Here is a 22,941-nt window from a genome sequence, read left to right as displayed (position 1 = left end):
ACATGGGGTTGACCAAACTTGCAGAAACATGTTTATTTCTGCTGAAAAACACGTTTTGACACTTTCAGCACACTGGGGTTAAGAGCAGAGTGTGTGGGCTCCTCTGAGCCTTGCAGTTACATTAGGATCCTGATGTCTGAAAAAACACGTTTATTTCGGCTGAAAAACACGTTTTGAAAAGTGTACTGTTACTGCCCCGTAACTTACATAGGGGTGACCAAACTTGCAGAAACATGTTTATTTCTGCTGAAAAACACGTTTTGACACTTTCAGCACACTGGGGTTAAGAGCTGAGTGTGTGGGCTCTACTGAGCCTTGCAGTTACATTGGGATTCTGAAGTCTGAAAAAACGTGTTTATTTCGGGCTGAAAAACACGTTTTGAAAAGGGTGCTGTTACTGCCCCATAAGTTACATGGGGTTGACCAAACTTGCAGAAACATGTTTATTTCTACTGAAAAACACGTTTTGACACTTTCAGCACACTGGGGTTAAGAGCAGAGTGTGTGGGCTCTTCTGAGCCTTGCAGTTACATTAGGATTCTGATGTATGAAAAAACGCGTTTATTTCGGGCTGAAAAACACGTTTTGAAAAGGGTGCTGTTACTGCCCCATAAGTTACATGGGGTTGACCAAACTTGCAGAAACATGTTTATTTCTACTGAAAAACACGTTTTGACACTTTCAGCACACTGGGGTTAAGAGCTGAGTGTGTGGGCTCTTCTGAGCCTTGCAGTTACATTGGCATTCTGCAGTCTGAAAAAACGTGTTTATTTCGGGCTGAAAAACACGTTTTGAAAAGTGTGCTGTTACTGCCCCATAAGTTACATGGGGGTGACCAAACTTGCAGAAACATGTTTATTTCTGCTGAAAAACACGTTTGGAAACTTTCAGCACACTGGGGTTAAGAGCAGAGTGTGTAGGCTCTTCTGAGCCTTGCAGTTACATTGGGATTCTGAAGTCTGAAAAAACGTGTTTATTTCGGGCTGAAAAACACGTTTTGAAAAGGGTGCTGTTACTGCCCCATAAGTTACATGGGGTTGACCAAACTTGCAGAAACATGTTTATTTCTGCTGAAAAACACGTTTTGACACTTTCAGCACACTGGGGTTAAGAGCAGAGTGTGTGGGCTCTTCTGACCCTTGCAGTTACATTAGGATTCTGATGTCTGAAAAAACGCGTTTATTTCGGGCTGAAAAACACGTTTTGAAAAGGGTGCTGTTACTGCCCCATAAGTTACATGGGGTTGATCAAACTTGCAGAAACATGTTTATTTCTGCTGAAAAACACGTTTTGACACTTTCAGCACACTGGGGTTAAGAACTGAGTGTGTGGGCTCTACTGAGCCTTGCAGTTACATTGGAATTCTGAAGTCTGAAAAAACGTGTTTATTTCGGGCTGAAAAACACGTTTTGAAAAGGGTGCTGTTACTGCCCCATAAGTTACATGGGGTTGACCAAACTTGCAGAAACATGTTTATTTCTACTGAAAAACACGTTTTGACACTTTCAGCACACTGGGGTTAAGAGCAGAGTGTGTGGGCTCTTCTGAGCCTTGCAGTTACATTAGGATTCTGATGTCTGAAAAAACGCGTTTATTTCGGGCTGAAAAACACGTTTTGAAAAGTGTGCTGTTACTGCCCCATAAGTTACATGGGGTTGATCAAACTTGCAGAAACATGTTTATTTCTGCTGAAAAACACGTTTTGACACTTTCAGCACACTGGGGTTAAGAGCTGAGTGTGTGGGCTCTTCTGAGCCTTGCAGTTACATTGGCATTCTGCAGTCTGAAAAAACGTGTTTATTTCGGGCTGAAAAACACGTTTTGAAAAGTGTGCTGTTACTGCCCCATAAGTTACATGGGGGTGACCAAACTTGCAGAAACATGTTTATTTCTGCTGAAAAACACGTTTTGAAACTTTCAGCACACTGGGGTTAAGAGCAGAGTGTGTAGGCTCTTCTGAGCCTTGCAGTTACATTAGGATTCTGATGTCTGAAAAAACGCGTATATTTCGGGCTGAAAAACACGTTTTGAAAAGTGTTCTGTTACTGCCCCATAAGTTATATGGGGTTGACCAAACTTGCAGAAACATGTTTATTTCTGCTGAAAAACACGTTTTGACACTTTCAGCACACTGGGGTTAAGAGCAGAGTGTGTGGGCTCTTCTGAGCCTTGCAGTTACATTAGGATTCTGATGTCTGAAAAAACGCGTTTATTTCGGGCTGAAAAACACGTTTTGAAAAGGGTGCTGTTACTGCCCCATAACTTACATGGGGTTGACCAAACTTGCAGAAACATGTTTATTTCTGCTGAAAAACACGTTTTGACACTTTCAGCACACTGGGGTTAAGAGCTGAGTGTGTGGGCTCTACTGAGCCTTGCAGTTACATTAGGATTCTGATGTCTGAAAAAACGCGTTTATTTCGGGCTGAAAAACACGTTTTAAAAAGTGTGCTGTTACTGCCCCATAAGTTACATGGGGGTGACCAAACTTGCAGAAACATGTTTATTTCTGCTGAAAAACACGTTTTGACACTTTCAGCACACTGGGGTTAAGAGCAGAGTGTGTAGGCTCTTCTGAGCCTTGCAGTTACATTAGGATTCTGATGTCTGAAAAAACGCGTATATTTCGGGCTGAAAAACACGTTTTGAAAAGTGTTCTGTTACTCCCCCATAAGTTATATGGGGTTGACCAAACTTGCAGAAACATGTTTATTTCTGCTGAAAAACACGTTTTGACACTTTCAGCACACTGGGGTTAAGAGCAGAGTGTGTGGGCTCTTCTGAGCCTTGCAGTTACATTAGGATTCTGATGTCTGAAAAAACGTGTTTATTTCGGGCTGAAAAACACGTTTTGAAAAGGGTGCTGTTACTGCCCCATAACTTACATGGGGTTGACCAAACTTGCAGAAACGTTTATTTCTGCTGAAAAACACGTTTTGACACTTTCAGCACACTGGGGTTAAGAGCTGAGTGTGTGGGCTCTACTGAGCCTTGCAGTTACATTAGGATTCTGATGTCTGAAAAAACGCGTTTATTTCGGGCTGAAAAACACGTTTTGAAAAGTGTTCTGTTACTGCCCCATAAGTTACATGGGGTTGACCAAACTTGCAGAAACATGTTTATTTCTGCTGAAAAACACGTTTTGACACTTTCAGCACACTGGGGTTAAGAGCAGAGTGTGTGGGCTCTACTGAGCCTTGCAGTTACATTAGGATTCTGATGTCTGAAAAAACGCGTTTATTTCGGGCTGAAAAACACGTTTTAAAAAGTGTGCTGTTACTGCCCCATAAGTTACATGGGGGTGACCAAACTTGCAGAAACATGTTTATTTCTGCTGAAAAACACGTTTTGACACTTTCAGCACACTGGGGTTAAGAGCAGAGTGTGTAGGCTCTTCTGAGCCTTGCAGTTACATTAGGATTCTGATGTCTGAAAAAACGCGTATATTTCGGGCTGAAAAACACGTTTTGAAAAGTGTTCTGTTACTCCCCCATAAGTTATATGGGGTTGACCAAACTTGCAGAAACATGTTTATTTCTGCTGAAAAACACGTTTTGACACTTTCAGCACACTGGGGTTAAGAGCAGAGTGTGTGGGCTCTTCTGAGCCTTGCAGTTACATTAGGATTCTGATGTCTGAAAAAACGTGTTTATTTCGGGCTGAAAAACACGTTTTGAAAAGGGTGCTGTTACTGCCCCATAACTTACATGGGGTTGACCAAACTTGCAGAAACGTTTATTTCTGCTGAAAAACACGTTTTGACACTTTCAGCACACTGGGGTTAAGAGCTGAGTGTGTGGGCTCTACTGAGCCTTGCAGTTACATTAGGATTCTGATGTCTGAAAAAACGCGTTTATTTCGGGCTGAAAAACACGTTTTGAAAAGTGTTCTGTTACTGCCCCATAAGTTACATGGGGTTGACCAAACTTGCAGAAACATGTTTATTTCTGCTGAAAAACACGTTTTGACACTTTCAGCACACTGGGGTTAAGAGCAGAGTGTGTGGGCTCTTCTGAGCCTTGCAGTTACATTAGGATCCTGATGTCTGAAGAAACGCGTTTATTTCGGGCTGAAAAACACGTTTTGAAAAGTGTTCTGTTACTGCCCCATAAGTTACATGGGGTTGACCAAACTTGCAGAAACATGTTTATTTCTGCTGAAAAACACGTTTTGACACTTTCAGCACACTGGGGTTGAGAGCAGAGTGTGTGGGCTCTTCTGAGCCTTGCAGTTACATTAGGATTATGATGTCTGAAAAAACGCGTTTATTTCGGGCTGAAAAACACGTTTTGAAAAGTGTTCTGTTACTGCCCCATAAGTTACATGGGGTTGACCAAACTTGCAGAAACATGTTTATTTCTGCTGAAAAACACCTTTTGACACTTTCAGCACACTGGGGTTAAGAGCAGAGTGTGTGGGCTCCTCTGAGCCTTGCAGTTACATTAGGATCCTGATGTCTGAAAAAACACGTTTATTTCGGCTGAAAAACACGTTTTGAAAAGTGTACTGTTACTGCCCCGTAACTTACATAGGGGTGACCAAACTTGCAGAAACATGTTTATTTCTGCTGAAAAACACGTTTTGACACTTTCAGCACACTGGGGTTAAGAGCTGAGTGTGTGGGCTCTACTGAGCCTTGCAGTTACATTGGGATTCTGAAGTCTGAAAAAACGTGTTTATTTCGGGCTGAAAAACACGTTTTGAAAAGGGTGCTGTTACTGCCCCATAAGTTACATGGGGTTGACCAAACTTGCAGAAACATGTTTATTTCTACTGAAAAACACGTTTTGACACTTTCAGCACACTGGGGTTAAGAGCAGAGTGTGTGGGCTCTTCTGAGCCTTGCAGTTACATTAGGATTCTGATGTATGAAAAAACGCGTTTATTTCGGGCTGAAAAACACGTTTTGAAAAGGGTGCTGTTACTGCCCCATAAGTTACATGGGGTTGACCAAACTTGCAGAAACATGTTTATTTCTACTGAAAAACACGTTTTGACACTTTCAGCACACTGGGGTTAAGAGCTGAGTGTGTGGGCTCTTCTGAGCCTTGCAGTTACATTGGCATTCTGCAGTCTGAAAAAACGTGTTTATTTCGGGCTGAAAAACACGTTTTGAAAAGTGTGCTGTTACTGCCCCATAAGTTACATGGGGGTGACCAAACTTGCAGAAACATGTTTATTTCTGCTGAAAAACACGTTTGGAAACTTTCAGCACACTGGGGTTAAGAGCAGAGTGTGTAGGCTCTTCTGAGCCTTGCAGTTACATTGGGATTCTGAAGTCTGAAAAAACGTGTTTATTTCGGGCTGAAAAACACGTTTTGAAAAGGGTGCTGTTACTGCCCCATAAGTTACATGGGGTTGACCAAACTTGCAGAAACATGTTTATTTCTGCTGAAAAACACGTTTTGACACTTTCAGCACACTGGGGTTAAGAGCAGAGTGTGTGGGCTCTTCTGACCCTTGCAGTTACATTAGGATTCTGATGTCTGAAAAAACGCGTTTATTTCGGGCTGAAAAACACGTTTTGAAAAGGGTGCTGTTACTGCCCCATAAGTTACATGGGGTTGATCAAACTTGCAGAAACATGTTTATTTCTGCTGAAAAACACGTTTTGACACTTTCAGCACACTGGGGTTAAGAGCTGAGTGTGTGGGCTCTTCTGAGCCTTGCAGTTACATTGGCATTCTGCAGTCTGAAAAAACGTGTTTATTTCGGGCTGAAAAACACGTTTTGAAAAGTGTGCTGTTACTGCCCCATAAGTTACATGGGGGTGACCAAACTTGCAGAAACATGTTTATTTCTGCTGAAAAACACGTTTTGAAACTTTCAGCACACTGGGGTTAAGAGCAGAGTGTGTAGGCTCTTCTGAGCCTTGCAGTTACATTAGGATTCTGATGTCTGAAAAAACGCGTATATTTCGGGCTGAAAAACACGTTTTGAAAAGTGTTCTGTTACTGCCCCATAAGTTATATGGGGTTGACCAAACTTGCAGAAACATGTTTATTTCTGCTGAAAAACACGTTTTGACACTTTCAGCACACTGGGGTTAAGAGCAGAGTGTGTGGGCTCTTCTGAGCCTTGCAGTTACATTAGGATTCTGATGTCTGAAAAAACGCGTTTATTTCGGGCTGAAAAACACGTTTTGAAAAGGGTGCTGTTACTGCCCCATAACTTACATGGGGTTGACCAAACTTGCAGAAACATGTTTATTTCTGCTGAAAAACACGTTTTGACACTTTCAGCACACTGGGGTTAAGAGCTGAGTGTGTGGGCTCTACTGAGCCTTGCAGTTACATTAGGATTCTGATGTCTGAAAAAACGCGTTTATTTCGGGCTGAAAAACACGTTTTGAAAAGTGTTCTGTTACTGCCCCATAAGTTACATGGGGTTGACCAAACTTGCAGAAACATATTTATTTCTGCTGAAAAACACGTTTTGACACTTTCAGCACACTGGGGTTAAGAGCAGAGTGTGTGGGCTCTTCTGAGCCTTGCAGTTACATTAGGATCCTGATGTCTGAAGAAACGCGTTTATTTCGGGCTGAAAAACACGTTTTGAAAAGTGTTCTGTTACTGCCCCATAAGTTACATGGGGTTGACCAAACTTGCAGAAACATGTTTATTTCTGCTGAAAAACACGTTTTGACACTTTCAGCACACTGGGGTTGAGAGCAGAGTGTGTGGGCTCTTCTGAGCCTTGCAGTTACATTAGGATTCTGATGTCTGAAAAAACGCGTTTATTTCGGGCTGAAAAAAACGTTTTGAAAAGGGTGCTGTTACTGCCCCATAAGTTACATGGGGGTGACCAAACTTGCAGAATCATGTTTATTTCTGCTGAAAAACACGTTTTGACACTTTCAGCACACTGGGGTTAAGAGCAGAGTGTGTGGGCTCTTCTGAGCCTTGCAGTTACATTAGGATCCTGATGTCTGAAAAAACGCGTTAATTTCGGGCTGAAAAACACGTTTTGAAAAGTGTTCTGTTACTGCCCCTTAAGTTACATGGGGTTGACCAAACTTGCAGAAACATGTTTATTTCTGCTGAAAAACACGTTTTGACACTTTCAGCACACTGGGGTTAAGAGCAGAGTGTGTGGGCTCTTCTGAGCCTTGCAGTTACATTAGGATTCTGATGTCTGAAAAAACGCGTTTATTTCGGGCTGAAAAACACGTTTTGAAAAGTGTGCTGTTACTGCCCCATAAGTTACATGGGGGTGACCAAACTTGCAGAAACATGTTTATTTCTGCTGAAAAACACGTTTTGAAACTTTCAGCACACTGGGGTTAAGAGCAGAGTGTGTGGACTCTTCTGAGCCTTGCAGTTACATTAGGATTCTGATGTCTGAAAAAACGCGTTTATTTCGGGCTGAAAAACACGTTTTGAAAAGTGTGCTGTTACTGCCCCATAAGTTACATGGGGGTGACTAAACTTGCAGAAACATGTTTATTTCTGCTGAAAAACACGTTTTGAAACTTTCAGCACACTGGGGTTAAGAGCAGAGTGTGTAGGCTCTTCTGAGCCTTGCAGTTACATTAGGATTCTGAAGTCTGAAAAAACGTGTTTATTTCGGGCTGAAAAACACGTTTTGAAAAGTGTGCTGTTACTGCCCCATAACTTACATGGGGGTGACCAAACTTGCAGAAACATGTTTATTTCTGCTGAAAAACACGTTTTGAAACTTTCAGCACACTGGGGTTAAGAGCAGAGTGTGTGGGCTCTTCTGAGCCTTGCAGTTACTTTAGGATCCTAATGTCTGAAAAAACGCGTTTATTTCGGGCTGAAAAACACGTTTTGAAAAGTGTTCTGTTACTGCCCCATAAGTTACATGGGGTTGACCAAACTTGCAGAAACATGTTTATTTCTGCTGAAAAACACGTTTTGACACTTTCAGCACACTGGGGTTAAGAGCAGAGTGTGTGGGCTCTTCTGAGCCTTGCAGTTACATTAGGATTCTGATGTCTGAAAAAACGCGTTTATTTCGGGCTGAAAAACAAGTTTTGAAAAGGGTGCTGTTACTGCCCCATAAGTTACATGGGTGTGACCAAACTTGCAGAAACATGTTTATTTCTGCTGAAAAACACGTTTTGAAACTTTCAGCACACTGGGGTTAAGAGCAGAGTGTGTAGGCTCTTCTGAGCCTTGCAGTTACATTAGGATTCTGAAGTCTGAAAAAACGTGTTTATTTCGGGCTGAAAAACACGTTTTGAAAAGTGTGCTGTTACTGCCCCATAACTTACATGGGGGTGACCAAACTTGCAGAAACATGTTTATTTCTGCTGAAAAACACGTTTTGAAACTTTCAGCACACTGGGGTTAAGAGCAGAGTGTGTAGGCTCTTCTGAGCCTTGCAGTTACATTAGGATTCTGATGTCTGAAAAAACGCGTTTATTTCGGGCTGAAAAACACGTTTTGAAAAGTGTTCTGTTACTGCCCCATAACTTACATGGGGGTGACCAAACTTGCAGAAACATGTTTATTTCTGCTGAAAAACACGTTTTGACACTTTCAGCACACTGGGGTTAAGAGCAGAGTGTGTGGGCTCTTCTGAGCCTTGCAGTTACATTAGGATTCTGATGTCTGAAAAAACGCGTTTATTTCGGGCTGAAAAACACGTTTTGAAAAGGTGCTGTTACTGCCCTATAAGTTACATGGGGGTGACCAAACTTGCAGAAACATGTTTATTTCTGCTGAAAAACACGTTTTGACACTTTCAGCACACTGGGGTTAAGAGCAGAGTGTGTGGGCTCTTCTGAGCCTTGCAGTTACATTAGGATTCTGATGTCTGAAAAAACGCGTTAATATCGGGCTGAAAAACACGTTTTGAAAAGTGTTCTGTTACTGCCCCTTAAGTTACATGGGGTTGACCAAACTTGCAGAAACATGTTTATTTCTGCTGAAAAACACGTTTTGACACTTTCAGCACACTGGGGTTAAGAGCAGAGTGTGTGGGCTCTTCTGAGCCTTGCAGATACATTAGGATTCTGATGTCTGAAAAAACGCGTTTATTTCAGGCTGAAAAACACGTTTTGAAATGTGTGCTGTTACTGCCCCATAAGTTACATGGGGGTGACCAAACTTGCAGAAACATGTTTATTTCTGCTGAAAAACACGTTTTGACACTTTCAGCACACTGGGGTTAAGAGCAGAGTGTGTGGGCTCTTCTGAGACTTGCAGTTACATTAGGATCCTGATGTCTGAAAAAACGCGTTAATTTCGGGCTGAAAAACACGTTTTGAAAAGTGTTCTGTTACTGCCCCTTAAGTTACATGGGGTTGACCAAACTTGCAGAAACATGTTTATTTCTGCTGAAAAACACGTTTTGACACTTTCAGCACACTGGGGTTAAGAGCAGAGTGTGTGGGCTCTTCTGAGCCTTGCAGTTACATTAGGATTCTGATGTCTGAAAAAACGCGTTTATTTCGGGCTGAAAAACACGTTTTGAAAAGTGTGCTGTTACTGCCCCATAAGTTACATGGGGGTGACCAAACTTGCAGAAACATGTTTATTTCTGCTGAAAAACACGTTTTGAAACTTTCAGCACACTGGGGTTAAGAGCAGAGTGTGTGGACTCTTCTGAGCCTTGCAGTTACATTAGGATTCTGATGTCTGAAAAAACGCGTTTATTTCGGGCTGAAAAACACGTTTTGAAAAGTGTGCTGTTACTGCCCCATAAGTTACATGGGGGTGACTAAACTTGCAGAAACATGTTTATTTCTGCTGAAAAACACGTTTTGAAACTTTCAGCACACTGGGGTTAAGAGCAGAGTGTGTAGGCTCTTCTGAGCCTTGCAGTTACATTAGGATTCTGAAGTCTGAAAAAACGTGTTTATTTCGGGCTGAAAAACACGTTTTGAAAAGTGTGCTGTTACTGCCCCATAACTTACATGGGGGTGACCAAACTTGCAGAAACATGTTTATTTCTGCTGAAAAACACGTTTTGAAACTTTCAGCACACTGGGGTTAAGAGCAGAGTGTGTAGGCTCTTCTGAGCCTTGCAGTTACATTAGGATTCTGATGTCTGAAAAAACGCGTTTATTTCGGGCTGAAAAACACGTTTTGAAAAGTGTTCTGTTACTGCCCCATAAGTTACATGGGGTTGACCAAACTTGCAGAAACATGTTTATTTCTGCTGAAAAACACGTTTTGACACTTTCAGCACACTGGGGTTAAGAGCAGAGTGTGTGGGCTCTTCTGAGCCTTGCAGTTACATTAGGATTCTGATGTCTGAAAAAACGCGTTTATTTCGGGCTGAAAAACACGTTTTGAAAAGGGTGCTGTTACTGCCCCATAAGTTACATGGGGGTGACCAAACTTGCAGAAACATGTTTATTTCTGCTGAAAAACACGTTTTGAAACTTTCAGCACACTGGGGTTAAGAGCAGAGTGTGTGGACTCTTCTGAGCCTTGCAGTTACATTAGGATTCTGATGTCTGAAAAAACGCGTTTATTTCGGGCTGAAAAACACGTTTTGAAAAGTGTGCTGTTACTGCCCCATAAGTTACATGGGGGTGACTAAACTTGCAGAAACATGTTTATTTCTGCTGAAAAACACGTTTTGAAACTTTCAGCACACTGGGGTTAAGGGCAGAGTGTGTAGGCTCTTCTGAGCCTTGCAGTTACATTAGGATTCTGAAGTCTGAAAAAACGTGTTTATTTCGGGCTGAAAAACACGTTTTGAAAAGTGTGCTGTTACTGCCCCATAACTTACATGGGGGTGACCAAACTTGCAGAAACATGTTTATTTCTGCTGAAAAACACGTTTTGAAACTTTCAGCACACTGGGGTTAAGAGCAGAGTGTGTAGGCTCTTCTGAGCCTTGCAGTTACATTAGGATTCTGATGTCTGAAAAAACGCGTTTATTTCGGGCTGAAAAACACGTTTTGAAAAGTGTGCTGTTACTGCCCCATAACTTACATGGGGGTGACCAAACTTGCAGAAACATGTTTATTTCTGCTGAAAAACACGTTTTGACATTTTCAGAACACTGGGGTTAAGAGCAGAGTGTGTAGGCTCTTCTGAGCCTTGCAGTTACATTAGGATTCTGATGTCTGAAAAAACGCGTTTATTTCGGGCTGAAAAACACGTTTTGAAAAGGGTTCTGTTACTGCCCCATAAGTTACATGGGGTTGACCAAACTTGCAGAAACATGTTTATTTCTGCTGAAAAACACGTTTTGACACTTTCAGCACACTGGGGTTAAGAGCAGAGTGTGTGGGCTCTTCTGAGCCTTGCAGTTACTTTAGGATCCTAATGTCTGAAAAAACGCGTTTATTTCGGGCTGAAAAACACGTTTTGAAAAGTGTTCTGTTACTGCCCCATAAGTTACATGGGGTTGACCAAACTTGCAGAAACATGTTTATTTCTGCTGAAAAACACGTTTTGACACTTTCAGCACACTGGGGTTAAGAGCAGAGTGTGTGGGCTCTTCTGAGCCTTGCAGTTACATTAGGATTCTGATGTCTGAAAAAACGCGTTTATTTCGGGCTGAAAAACACGTTTTGAAAAGGGTGCTGTTACTGCCCCATAAGTTACATGGGGGTGACCAAACTTGCAGAAACATGTTTATTTCTGCTGAAAAACACGTTTTGAAACTTTCAGCACACTGGGGTTAAGAGCAGAGTGTGTGGACTCTTCTGAGCCTTGCAGTTACATTAGGATTCTGATGTCTGAAAAAACGCGTTTATTTCGGGCTGAAAAACACGTTTTGAAAAGTGTGCTGTTACTGCCCCATAAGTTACATGGGGGTGACTAAACTTGCAGAAACATGTTTATTTCTGCTGAAAAACACGTTTTGAAACTTTCAGCACACTGGGGTTAAGGGCAGAGTGTGTAGGCTCTTCTGAGCCTTGCAGTTACATTAGGATTCTGAAGTCTGAAAAAACGTGTTTATTTCGGGCTGAAAAACACGTTTTGAAAAGTGTGCTGTTACTGCCCCATAACTTACATGGGGGTGACCAAACTTGCAGAAACATGTTTATTTCTGCTGAAAAACACGTTTTGAAACTTTCAGCACACTGGGGTTAAGAGCAGAGTGTGTAGGCTCTTCTGAGCCTTGCAGTTACATTAGGATTCTGATGTCTGAAAAAACGCGTTTATTTCGGGCTGAAAAACACGTTTTGAAAAGTGTGCTGTTACTGCCCCATAACTTACATGGGGGTGACCAAACTTGCAGAAACATGTTTATTTCTGCTGAAAAACACGTTTTGACATTTTCAGAACACTGGGGTTAAGAGCAGAGTGTGTAGGCTCTTCTGAGCCTTGCAGTTACATTAGGATTCTGATGTCTGAAAAAACGCGTTTATTTCGGGCTGAAAAACACGTTTTGAAAAGGGTTCTGTTACTGCCCCATAAGTTACATGGGGTTGACCAAACTTGCAGAAACATGTTTATTTCTGCTGAAAAACACGTTTTGACACTTTCAGCACACTGGGGTTAAGAGCAGAGTGTGTGGGCTCTTCTGAGCCTTGCAGTTACTTTAGGATCCTAATGTCTGAAAAAACGCGTTTATTTCGGGCTGAAAAACACGTTTTGAAAAGTGTTCTGTTACTGCCCCATAACTTACATGGGGGTGACCAAACTTGCAGAAACATGTTTATTTCTGCTGAAAAACACGTTTTGACACTTTCAGCACACTGGGGTTAAGAGCAGAGTGTGTGGGCTCTTCTGAGCCTTGCAGTTACATTAGGATTCTGATGTCTGAAAAAACGCGTTTATTTCGGGCTGAAAAACACGTTTTGAAAAGGGTGCTGTTACTGCCCCATAAGTTACATGGGGGTGACCAAACTTGCAGAAACATGTTTATTTCTGCTGAAAAACACGTTTTGACACTTTCAGCACACTGGGGTTAAGAGCAGAGTGTGTGGGCTCTTCTGAGCCTTGCAGTTACATTAGGATTCTGATGTCTGAAAAAACGCGTTAATTTCGGGCTGAAAAACACGTTTTGAAAAGTGTTCTGTTACTGCCCCTTAAGTTACATGGGGTTGACCAAACTTGCAGAAACATGTTTATTTCTGCTGAAAAACACGTTTTGACACTTTCAGCACACTGGGGTTAAGAGCAGAGTGTGTGGGCTCTTCTGAGCCTTGCAGTTACATTAGGATTCTGATGTCTGAAAAAACGCGTTTATTTCAGGCTGAAAAACACGTTTTGAAATGTGTGCTGTTACTGCCCCATAAGTTACATGGGGGTGACCAAACTTGCAGAAACATGTTTATTTCTGCTGAAAAACACGTTTTGACACTTTCAGCACACTGGGGTTAAGAGCAGAGTGTGTGGGCTCTTCTGAGACTTGCAGTTACATTAGGATCCTGATGTCTGAAAAAACGCGTTTATTTCGGGCTGAAAAACACGTTTTGAAAAGTGTTCTGTTACTGCCCCATAAGTTACATGGGGTTGACCAAACTTGCAGAAACATGTTTATTTCTGCTGAAAAACACGTTTTGACACTTTCAGCACACTGGGGTTAAGAGCAGAGTGTGTGGGCTCTTCTGAGCCTTGCAGTTACATTAGGATTCTGATGTCTGAAAAAACGCGTTAATTTCGGGCTGAAAAACACGTTTTGAAAAGTGTTCTGTTACTGCCCCTTAAGTTACATGGGGTTGACCAAACTTGCAGAAACATGTTTATTTCTGCTGAAAAACACGTTTTGAAACTTTCAGCACACTGGGGTTAAGAGCAGAGTGTGTGGACTCTTCTGAGCCTTGCAGTTACATTAGGATTCTGATGTCTGAAAAAACGCGTTTATTTCGGGCTGAAAAACACGTTTTGAAAAGTGTGCTGTTACTGCCCCATAAGTTACATGGGGGTGACTAAACTTGCAGAAACATGTTTATTTCTGCTGAAAAACACGTTTTGAAACTTTCAGCACACTGGGGTTAAGAGCAGAGTGTGTAGGCTCTTCTGAGCCTTGCAGTTACATTAGGATTCTGAAGTCTGAAAAAACGTGTTTATTTCGGGCTGAAAAACACGTTTTGAAAAGTGTGCTGTTACTGCCCCATAACTTACATGGGGGTGACCAAACTTGCAGAAACATGTTTATTTCTGCTGAAAAACACGTTTTGAAACTTTCAGCACACTGGGGTTAAGAGCAGAGTGTGTAGGCTCTTCTGAGCCTTGCAGTTACATTAGGATTCTGAAGTCTGAAAAAACGTGTTTATTTCGGGCTGAAAAACACGTTTTGAAAAGTGTGCTGTTACTGCCCCATAACTTACATGGGGGTGACCAAACTTGCAGAAACATGTTTATTTCTGCTGAAAAACACGTTTTGAAACTTTCAGCACACTGGGGTTAAGAGCAGAGTGTGTAGGCTCTTCTGAGCCTTGCAGTTACATTAGGATTCTGATGTCTGAAAAAACGCGTTTATTTCGGGCTGAAAAACACGTTTTGAAAAGTGTTCTGTTACTGCCCCATAAGTTACATGGGGTTGACCAAACTTGCAGAAACATGTTTATTTCTGCTGAAAAACACGTTTTGACACTTTCAGCACACTGGGGTTAAGAGCAGAGTGTGTGGGCTCTTCTGAGCCTTGCAGTTACATTAGGATTCTGATGTCTGAAAAAACGCGTTTATTTCGGGCTGAAAAACACGTTTTGAAAAGGGTGCTGTTACTGCCCCATAAGTTACATGGGGGTGACCAAACTTGCAGAAACATGTTTATTTCTGCTGAAAAACACGTTTTGAAACTTTCAGCACACTGGGGTTAAGAGCAGAGTGTGTGGACTCTTCTGAGCCTTGCAGTTACATTAGGATTCTGATGTCTGAAAAAACGCGTTTATTTCGGGCTGAAAAACACGTTTTGAAAAGTGTGCTGTTACTGCCCCATAAGTTACATGGGGGTGACTAAACTTGCAGAAACATGTTTATTTCTGCTGAAAAACACGTTTTGAAACTTTCAGCACACTGGGGTTAAGGGCAGAGTGTGTAGGCTCTTCTGAGCCTTGCAGTTACATTAGGATTCTGAAGTCTGAAAAAACGTGTTTATTTCGGGCTGAAAAACACGTTTTGAAAAGTGTGCTGTTACTGCCCCATAACTTACATGGGGGTGACCAAACTTGCAGAAACATGTTTATTTCTGCTGAAAAACACGTTTTGAAACTTTCAGCACACTGGGGTTAAGAGCAGAGTGTGTAGGCTCTTCTGAGCCTTGCAGTTACATTAGGATTCTGATGTCTGAAAAAACGCGTTTATTTCGGGCTGAAAAACACGTTTTGAAAAGTGTGCTGTTACTGCCCCATAACTTACATGGGGGTGACCAAACTTGCAGAAACATGTTTATTTCTGCTGAAAAACACGTTTTGACATTTTCAGAACACTGGGGTTAAGAGCAGAGTGTGTAGGCTCTTCTGAGCCTTGCAGTTACATTAGGATTCTGATGTCTGAAAAAACGCGTTTATTTCGGGCTGAAAAACACGTTTTGAAAAGGGTTCTGTTACTGCCCCATAAGTTACATGGGGTTGACCAAACTTGCAGAAACATGTTTATTTCTGCTGAAAAACACGTTTTGACACTTTCAGCACACTGGGGTTAAGAGCAGAGTGTGTGGGCTCTTCTGAGCCTTGCAGTTACTTTAGGATCCTAATGTCTGAAAAAACGCGTTTATTTCGGGCTGAAAAACACGTTTTGAAAAGTGTTCTGTTACTGCCCCATAAGTTACATGGGGTTGACCAAACTTGCAGAAACATGTTTATTTCTGCTGAAAAACACGTTTTGACACTTTCAGCACACTGGGGTTAAGAGCAGAGTGTGTGGGCTCTTCTGAGCCTTGCAGTTACATTAGGATTCTGATGTCTGAAAAAACGCGTTTATTTCGGGCTGAAAAACACGTTTTGAAAAGGGTGCTGTTACTGCCCCATAAGTTACATGGGGGTGACCAAACTTGCAGAAACATGTTTATTTCTGCTGAAAAACACGTTTTGAAACTTTCAGCACACTGGGGTTAAGAGCAGAGTGTGTGGACTCTTCTGAGCCTTGCAGTTACATTAGGATTCTGATGTCTGAAAAAACCCGTTTATTTCGGGCTGAAAAACACGTTTTGAAAAGTGTGCTGTTACTGCCCCATAAGTTACATGGGGGTGACTAAACTTGCAGAAACATGTTTATTTCTGCTGAAAAACACGTTTTGAAACTTTCAGCACACTGGGGTTAAGGGCAGAGTGTGTAGGCTCTTCTGAGCCTTGCAGTTACATTAGGATTCTGAAGTCTGAAAAAACGTGTTTATTTCGGGCTGAAAAACACGTTTTGAAAAGTGTGCTGTTACTGCCCCATAACTTACATGGGGGTGACCAAACTTGCAGAAACATGTTTATTTCTGCTGAAAAACACGTTTTGAAACTTTCAGCACACTGGGGTTAAGAGCAGAGTGTGTAGGCTCTTCTGAGCCTTGCAGTTACATTAGGATTCTGATGTCTGAAAAAACGCGTTTATTTCGGGCTGAAAAACACGTTTTGAAAAGTGTGCTGTTACTGCCCCATAACTTACATGGGGGTGACCAAACTTGCAGAAACATGTTTATTTCTGCTGAAAAACACGTTTTGACATTTTCAGAACACTGGGGTTAAGAGCAGAGTGTGTAGGCTCTTCTGAGCCTTGCAGTTACATTAGGATTCTGATGTCTGAAAAAACGCGTTTATTTCGGGCTGAAAAACACGTTTTGAAAAGGGTTCTGTTACTGCCCCATAAGTTACATGGGGTTGACCAAACTTGCAGAAACATGTTTATTTCTGCTGAAAAACACGTTTTGACACTTTCAGCACACTGGGGTTAAGAGCAGAGTGTGTGGGCTCTTCTGAGCCTTGCAGTTACTTTAGGATCCTAATGTCTGAAAAAACGCGTTTATTTCGGGCTGAAAAACACGTTTTGAAAAGTGTTCTGTTACTGCCCCATAAGTTACATGGGGTTGACCAAACTTGCAGAAACATGTTTATTTCTGCTGAAAAACACGTTTTGACACTTTCAGCACACTGGGGTTAAGAGCAGAGTGTGTGGGCTCTTCTGAGCCTTGCAGTTACATTAGGATTCTGATGTCTGAAAAAACGCGTTTATTTCGGGCTGAAAAACACGTTTTGAAAAGGGTGCTGTTACTGCCCCATAAGTTACATGGGTGTGACCAAACTTGCAGAAACATGTTTATTTCTGCTGAAAAACACGTTTTGAAACTTTCAGCACACTGGGGTTAAGAGCAGAGTGTGTAGGCTCTTCTGAGCCTTGCAGTTACATTAGGATTCTGAAGTCTGAAAAAACGTGTTTATTTCGGGCTGAAAAACACGTTTTGAAAAGTGTGCTGTTACTGCCCCATAACTTACATGGGGGTGACCAAACTTGCAGAAACATGTTTATTTCTGCTGAAAAACACGTTTTGAAACTTTCAGCACACTGGGGTTAAGAGCAGAGTGTGTAGGCTCTTCTGAGCCTTGCAGTTACATTAGGATTCTGATGTCTGAAAAAACGCGTTTATTTCGGGCTGAAAAACACGTTTTGAAAAGTGTTCTGTTACTGCCCCATAACTTACATGGGGGTGACCAAACTTGCAGAAACATGTTTATTTCTGCTGAAAAACACGTTTTGACACTTTCAGCACACTGGGGTTAAGAGCAGAGTGTGTGGGCTCTTCTGAGCCTTGCAGTTACATTAGGATTCTGATGTCTGAAAAAACGCGTTTATTTCGGGCTGAAAAACACGTTTTGAAAAGGTGCTGTTACTGCCCTATAAGTTACATGGGGGTGACCAAACTTGCAGAAACATGTTTATTTCTGCTGAAAAACACGTTTTGACACTTTCAGCACACTGGGGTTAAGAGCAGAGTGTGTGGGCTCTTCTGAGCCTTGCAGTTACATTAGGATTCTGATGTCTGAAAAAACGCGTTTATTTCGGGCTGAAAAACACGTTTTGAAAAGTGTGCTGTTACTGCCCCATAACTTACATGGGGGTGACCAAACTTGCAGAAACATGTTTATTTCTGCTGAAAAACACGTTTTGACATTTTCAGAACACTGGGGTTAAGAGCAGAGTGTGTAGGCTCTTCTGAGCCTTGCAGTTACATTAGGATTCTGATGTCTGAAAAAACGCGTTTATTTCGGGCTGAAAAACACGTTTTGAAAAGGGTTCTGTTACTGCCCCATAAGTTACATGGGGTTGACCAAACTTGCAGAAACATGTTTATTTCTGCTGAAAAACACGTTTTGACACTTTCAGCACACTGGGGTTAAGAGCAGAGTGTGTGGGCTCTTCTGAGCCTTGCAGTTACTTTAGGATCCTAATGTCTGAAAAAACGCGTTTATTTCGGGCTGAAAAACACGTTTTGAAAAGTGTTCTGTTACTGCCCCATAACTTACATGGGGGTGACCAAACTTGCAGAAACATGTTTATTTCTGCTGAAAAACACGTTTTGACACTTTCAGCACACTGGGGTTAAGAGCAGAGTGTGTGGGCTCTTCTGAGCCTTGCAGTTACATTAGGATTCTGATGTCTGAAAAAACGCGTTTATTTCGGGCTGAAAAACACGTTTTGAAAAGGGTGCTGTTACTGCCCCATAAGTTACATGGGGGTGACCAAACTTGCAGAAACATGTTTATTTCTGCTGAAAAACACGTTTTGACACTTTCAGCACACTGGGGTTAAGAGCAGAGTGTGTGGGCTCTTCTGAGCCTTGCAGTTACATTAGGATTCTGATGTCTGAAAAAACGCGTTAATTTCGGGCTGAAAAACACGTTTTGAAAAGTGTTCTGTTACTGCCCCTTAAGTTACATGGGGTTGACCAAACTTGCAGAAACATGTTTATTTCTGCTGAAAAACACGTTTTGACACTTTCAGCACACTGGGGTTAAGAGCAGAGTGTGTGGGCTCTTCTGAGCCTTGCAGTTACATTAGGATTCTGATGTCTGAAAAAACGCGTTTATTTCAGGCTGAAAAACACGTTTTGAAATGTGTGCTGTTACTGCCCCATAAGTTACATGGGGGTGACCAAACTTGCAGAAACATGTTTATTTCTGCTGAAAAACACGTTTTGACACTTTCAGCACACTGGGGTTAAGAGCAGAGTGTGTGGGCTCTTCTGAGACTTGCAGTTACATTAGGATCCTGATGTCTGAAAAAACGCGTTTATTTCGGGCTGAAAAACACGTTTTGAAAAGTGTTCTGTTACTGCCCCATAAGTTACATGGGGTTGACCAAACTTGCAGAAACATGTTTATTTCTGCTGAAAAACACGTTTTGACACTTTCAGCACACTGGGGTTAAGAGCAGAGTGTGTGGGCTCTTCTGAGCCTTGCAGTTACATTAGGATTCTGATGTCTGAAAAAACGCGTTAATTTCGGGCTGAAAAACACGTTTTGAAAAGTGTTCTGTTACTGCCCCTTAAGTTACATGGGGTTGACCAAACTTGCAGAAACATGTTTATTTCTGCTGAAAAACACGTTTTGAAACTTTCAGCACACTGGGGTTAAGAGCAGAGTGTGTGGACTCTTCTGAGCCTTGCAGTTACATTAGGATTCTGATGTCTGAAAAAACGCGTTTATTTCGGGCTGAAAAACACGTTTTGAAAAGTGTGCTGTTACTGCCCCATAAGTTACATGGGGGTGACTAAACTTGCAGAAACATGTTTATTTCTGCTGAAAAACACGTTTTGAAACTTTCAGCACACTGGGGTTAAGAGCAGAGTGTGTAGGCTCTTCTGAGCCTTGCAGTTACATTAGGATTCTGAAGTCTGAAAAAACGTGTTTATTTCGGGCTGAAAAACACGTTTTGAAAAGTGTGCTGTTACTGCCCCATAACTTACATGGGGGTGACCAAACTTGCAGAAACATGTTTATTTCTGCTGAAAAACACGTTTTGAAACTTTCAGCACACTGGGGTTAAGAGCAGAGTGTGTAGGCTCTTCTGAGCCTTGCAGTTACATTAGGATTCTGAAGTCTGAAAAAACGTGTTTATTTCGGGCTGAAAAACACGTTTTGAAAAGTGTGCTGTTACTGCCCCATAACTTACATGGGGGTGACCAAACTTGCAGAAACATGTTTATTTCTGCTGAAAAACACGTTTTGAAACTTTCAGCACACTGGGGTTAAGAGCAGAGTGTGTAGGCTCTTCTGAGCCTTGCAGTTACATTAGGATTCTGATGTCTGAAAAAACGCGTTTATTTCGGGCTGAAAAACACGTTTTGAAAAGTGTTCTGTTACTGCCCCATAAGTTACATGGGGTTGACCAAACTTGCAGAAACATGTTTATTTCTGCTGAAAAACACGTTTTGACACTTTCAGCACACTGGGGTTAAGAGCAGAGTGTGTGGGCTCTTCTGAGCCTTGCAGTTACATTAGGATTCTGATGTCTGAAAAAACGCGTTTATTTCGGGCTGAAAAACACGTTTTGAAAAGGGTGCTGTTACTGCCCCATAAGTTACATGGGGGTGACCAAACTTGCAGAAACATGTTTATTTCTGCTGAAAAACACGTTTTGAAACTTTCAGCACACTGGGGTTAAGAGCAGAGTGTGTGGACTCTTCTGAGCCTTGCAGTTACATTAGGATTCTGATGTCTGAAAAAACGCGTTTATTTCGGGCTGAAAAACACGTTTTGAAAAGTGTGCTGTTACTGCCCCATAAGTTACATGGGGGTGACTAAACTTGCAGAAACATGTTTATTTCTGCTGAAAAACACGTTTTGAAACTTTCAGCACACTGGGGTTAAGGGCAGAGTGTGTAGGCTCTTCTGAGCCTTGCAGTTACATTAGGATTCTGAAGTCTGAAAAAACGTGTTTATTTCGGGCTGAAAAACACGTTTTGAAAAGTGTGCTGTTACTGCCCCATAACTTACATGGGGGTGACCAAACTTGCAGAAACATGTTTATTTCTGCTGAAAAACACGTTTTGAAACTTTCAGCACACTGGGGTTAAGAGCAGAGTGTGTAGGCTCTTCTGAGCCTTGCAGTTACATTAGGATTCTGATGTCTGAAAAAACGCGTTTATTTCGGGCTGAAAAACACGTTTTGAAAAGTGTGCTGTTACTGCCCCATAACTTACATGGGGGTGACCAAACTTGCAGAAACATGTTTATTTCTGCTGAAAAACACGTTTTGACATTTTCAGAACACTGGGGTTAAGAGCAGAGTGTGTAGGCTCTTCTGAGCCTTGCAGTTACATTAGGATTCTGATGTCTGAAAAAACGCGTTTATTTCGGGCTGAAAAACACGTTTTGAAAAGGGTTCTGTTACTGCCCCATAAGTTACATGGGGTTGACCAAACTTGCAGAAACATGTTTATTTCTGCTGAAAAACACGTTTTGACACTTTCAGCACACTGGGGTTAAGAGCAGAGTGTGTGGGCTCTTCTGAGCCTTGCAGTTACTTTAGGATCCTAATGTCTGAAAAAACGCGTTTATTTCGGGCTGAAAAACACGTTTTGAAAAGTGTTCTGTTACTGCCCCATAAGTTACATGGGGTTGACCAAACTTGCAGAAACATGTTTATTTCTGCTGAAAAACACGTTTTGACACTTTCAGCACACTGGGGTTAAGAGCAGAGTGTGTGGGCTCTTCTGAGCCTTGCAGTTACATTAGGATTCTGATGTCTGAAAAAACGCGTTTATTTCGGGCTGAAAAACACGTTTTGAAAAGGGTGCTGTTACTGCCCCATAAGTTACATGGGGGTGACCAAACTTGCAGAAACATGTTTATTTCTGCTGAAAAACACGTTTTGAAACTTTCAGCACACTGGGGTTAAGAGCAGAGTGTGTGGACTCTTCTGAGCCTTGCAGTTACATTAGGATTCTGATGTCTGAAAAAACGCGTTTATTTCGGGCTGAAAAACACGTTTTGAAAAGTGTGCTGTTACTGCCCCATAAGTTACATGGGGGTGACTAAACTTGCAGAAACATGTTTATTTCTGCTGAAAAACACGTTTTGAAACTTTCAGCACACTGGGGTTAAGGGCAGAGTGTGTAGGCTCTTCTGAGCCTTGCAGTTACATTAGGATTCTGAAGTCTGAAAAAACGTGTTTATTTCGGGCTGAAAAACACGTTTTGAAAAGTGTGCTGTTACTGCCCCATAACTTACATGGGGGTGACCAAACTTGCAGAAACATGTTTATTTCTGCTGAAAAACACGTTTTGAAACTTTCAGCACACTGGGGTTAAGAGCAGAGTGTGTAGGCTCTTCTGAGCCTTGCAGTTACATTAGGATTCTGATGTCTGAAAAAACGCGTTTATTTCGGGCTGAAAAACACGTTTTGAAAAGTGTGCTGTTACTGCCCCATAACTTACATGGGGGTGACCAAACTTGCAGAAACATGTTTATTTCTGCTGAAAAACACGTTTTGACATTTTCAGAACACTGGGGTTAAGAGCAGAGTGTGTAGGCTCTTCTGAGCCTTGCAGTTACATTAGGATTCTGATGTCTGAAAAAACGCGTTTATTTCGGGCTGAAAAACACGTTTTGAAAAGGGTTCTGTTACTGCCCCATAAGTTACATGGGGTTGACCAAACTTGCAGAAACATGTTTATTTCTGCTGAAAAACACGTTTTGACACTTTCAGCACACTGGGGTTAAGAGCAGAGTGTGTGGGCTCTTCTGAGCCTTGCAGTTACTTTAGGATCCTAATGTCTGAAAAAACGCGTTTATTTCGGGCTGAAAAACACGTTTTGAAAAGTGTTCTGTTACTGCCCCATAAGTTACATGGGGTTGACCAAACTTGCAGAAACATGTTTATTTCTGCTGAAAAACACGTTTTGACACTTTCAGCACACTGGGGTTAAGAGCAGAGTGTGTGGGCTCTTCTGAGCCTTGCAGTTACATTAGGATTCTGATGTCTGAAAAAACGCGTTTATTTCGGGCTGAAAAACACGTTTTGAAAAGGGTGCTGTTACTGCCCCATAAGTTACATGGGTGTGACCAAACTTGCAGAAACATGTTTATTTCTGCTGAAAAACACGTTTTGAAACTTTCAGCACACTGGGGTTAAG

The sequence above is a fragment of the Lepisosteus platostomus genome, unplaced genomic scaffold, assembly GCF_059453375.1.
Source record: "Lepisosteus platostomus isolate fLepPlt1 unplaced genomic scaffold, fLepPlt1.hap1 Scaffold_29_H1, whole genome shotgun sequence".
NCBI classification, from domain to species: domain Eukaryota; kingdom Metazoa; phylum Chordata; class Actinopteri; order Semionotiformes; family Lepisosteidae; genus Lepisosteus; species Lepisosteus platostomus.
This window is presented reverse-complemented; position numbering follows the sequence as displayed.